This window comes from Aegilops tauschii, chromosome 7 (assembly GCF_002575655.3).
Source record: "Aegilops tauschii subsp. strangulata cultivar AL8/78 chromosome 7, Aet v6.0, whole genome shotgun sequence".
NCBI classification, from domain to species: domain Eukaryota; kingdom Viridiplantae; phylum Streptophyta; class Magnoliopsida; order Poales; family Poaceae; genus Aegilops; species Aegilops tauschii.
The window spans coordinates 6,522,141-6,525,386 of NC_053041.3; the positions used below are offsets into that span (position 1 = coordinate 6,522,141).

The 3,246-nt window shown below is 50.2% G+C and overlaps 1 pseudogene; it reads left to right on the forward strand.

The window, feature by feature from the left end:
* The first annotated feature begins 1,032 nt into the window (after positions 1–1,032).
* On the forward strand, positions 1,033–2,521 carry LOC109785114 (uncharacterized; annotated as a pseudogene).
* Positions 2,522–3,246: the final 725 nt, after the last annotated feature.

The window sequence follows — 3,246 nt, forward strand, 5'->3', positions numbered from 1 at the left end:
TGCCATTTTCTGAAGGACACTTTGCAGAATAGAAGATTTCAATACTATGGGAATATTGTATTGCATAACTGGTCATTTAATTATTCGGAAATCCATAATTCTATATTACCACAGGGAGGTAGAAGTGCAGTTTTTTTTAGATATGTACGAATTTAAAGAAGCTTACAACTGATCCAGTTCAATCAAGTTGCCGTTTGCAACTAAAGTATAGAGGCTATAGAAAATACATCTGTAGCATGTAATTCTCAGGAAGTGCTTAAAGATGCAATATCAAAATTTAATCTAATGAGTGCGCTGATCTCTGAACATGAAAAGGACAAGAATAGAAGGCCATGACATGCATATTTGTCTACATCAAACTGCTATTGCATAGATATATATGAAACAACAACTTCATACCAATGAAATAAAAGAAAATCTCTTCAAATAGGCTGTGGACAACGTGAGTAAATATAGTCCATTATCTCTACTATTAAAGGGGGATTAAACGTCGTGATGGTTCGACCTACCCTTGTAGTTCGACCTCCGGCACCCCCACCCCATCGGCACGCGGTAAAAAAATCGCTCGATCCCGCACGCACGAGAAACCCGGAAAATCAGCCCACGCTCCCACCCCATCGTCGCTAAAAAAAAGAATAAACTGCCGCCCACAAACACGTCCCGCCCCCACCTCTCCCCAACCCCTCGCTCCCGATCTCGTCTCTCTCCTGCCAAAAATCGTCGCGGACACAGAGAGGAAGGAGCGCAGCGGAGGCGCCGAGGAGGAGGGGGTCGCCTCACTCGCTTCTGCTGATGACGATCATGCCCACCGCCAATCCTCGCCGCCGTCGCTGCCGCGGCGGATGCGGGACACCGGACGCGGCCACCCTGCCGTCGACGCTGCTGCAGGGACAGGAAGAGCAGGGGTGCGGGCGCCAATGCCGGCGCCGGCGGGGCCTGCGAGGAGAGCGCCCGCCCTGAACCCGACCCCCACCCCCGGCGAGCTTCGGTTCCGCCTCCCTGTAATCTACTCCTCAGTCCTAACGCCATGGCTTATTGCAGGTGGAGGTGGAGTACGCGCCGGAGAAGCCCGACTTCAGTGCCGACGACCCCCTCCTGCTTGGCGCCTTCGCGGCCGTCTTTGAGAAATTCGGGGATGGAGGATCCCGTGTGCGTGGGCGTGAACCACCAGCACGCAGCGCCCGATCGGTGGACGCGGAGCCGTCCCGGGCGGCCCTGTACAACCCCAAGACCAACTACACCTCGCCGAGGCCGTGGTTCCTCCATTACAAGCCCGACCCCCTAGGCGCTGGCGTCAGGCGCCTCGAGGACGGCTTCGCCTCCGCCTCCGAGAGCAGCAACGAAACCGACGCCACTGCCACCACGGAGGACGACCTCACGTACGGAGGAGGAACAAGAGCAACCACAGCAAAATCACCTGCCAGGGGAGCAGTCAGCTCTCGCCGCTCCATCTGAGGCCGCTGAGGCTTCCGTATTGGCGCCAGAGCCCGCGCCGGTTCGCCGCGGCCCCCTCTGCTGTCATCGGAGGTTGCTGCGGTGAAGCCAGAGCCGGCTCGCGTCTCTACACCGGAGCCTAGGGTGACTCCTCCGCGAGCTCGGGCACTGACACCGGAGCCGGAGCTTGGGGTGCGAGCTCCAGCGAAGAAGGGATCCGCGTTGAGGTTCCTGCTTCCCCTTGCTTTCGTTCTGTTAATGTCTGCTGCTTCCGTGCGCGTGCTGTTGCAGAGCCAGAAGGTGATGTTGTGGTGGAAGAAGAACCAGTTGATGATGCTGGAGTGGGAGAAAAATTTGATGCATCAGACTACTACGACATGGTAGTAGATGAGCTTGATGTTGTAATGTCAGAACAAACTCCTGGTAGTGCCGGTGCCTTGGAGGAGCAGTTGAATATCCAGGATGCAGTTTCTGAAGCAAGCAATGCTGGCTTGATTGCAGAATCAGAGGGTGTTGCTGCAGTGGTAGAAGAATCTGATGCATCAGACTACTCCAAGGCAGTAGATGAGCTTGATGTTGGAGCATCAGAAGCAGCTCCAGGTAGCAGCAATGGCGAAGAGATCAGTGAGGATTTGGACACCCCATCTCAACCTGCTGAGCAGCGTGAACAGGATGTTGAGAGTGGTGAGCCCGAGAACAATCACGGCAGTGGCAAGGAGGGCCAGGAGCTGTATCTTGGTCTTGAGTCGGATTCGAGCGTGTCGATCGCCAGGCTACCTGGACAGAATCTCAAAGCCTGCAGCAGCAGCAGGTGTTGCCATTGTCGTGGTTATTCTTTCAGCCGGCATTGCTGCCCTCTCCATGAGGAAGTGGCAAGCTCAGCTTAGATGTATTTTGTACGTGCAGGTTTGATGCATGATTTCAGCTGCATGTAGGTTTCGGTTTGTGTCCAAAGACAAGTATATGTATACCAATATTGATTACCTTTTTTTTCAAATGGTTCCTGCTGAGGGCATGACAAGTGCGTGTGTATAAATTAGTATCATGTTGCCTGCACATTGAATTTATAACTCTTTTTTCTAAATAATGTGTCATATTTTGATTCCTGTCAAAATGGCCATTGCTATTTGCTTTCTAGACATCTTGTATGTTCCTTATGCTGATAATAATTTTATTTTTCTCAGGATTTGATTATGCTCTTCAAGGGTACATTAAGAGCATGTAAACTTCTCTGATAATCAAAGTGCCACATAGACTAATTTATTTTGGTACTGTACTGCCTTTTATGCATTCATCAGAGCTATTCCACAATTTTGTCCCCAATTATACCTTTTTACACTTTTATATGTGTAGCTTCTTTTAATTTTTAAGACAATAATTTTTGTTTCTGAAGTCTTCATGTGTGCAGAATTACTTCTGCGGTGAGCCGGCATTTGGTGAGCTTGACGAGTACTTCCTGAAGGTTGATGTCCGCTTCCGCTGGGTCATTGATCAAGGCCACATCTATGTGGGAAGCTGATTTTTTTGTTAGATTGGCCATGAGACACTTGGATAGGAGAAACGAAACGGGAAGAGCATGAGAGATAGTGTTGAGAACCTAAATAGTGCGCGCGCGCGCGCACACACACACACACATTTACATATTTCGTGTGATGGTAGTATGTCATCGTAGTTTTCGTGTTGGTTGTGCTACTTACTGTTCCTGTCAGTCATAACTTATCACATCGCTCTCAGTTTTCAGGCATGCTTGGAGCTTTGACATGCAACTATACAAAATCAGAAAGAATATCTAAGGCTCAAGGTAATCTTGGA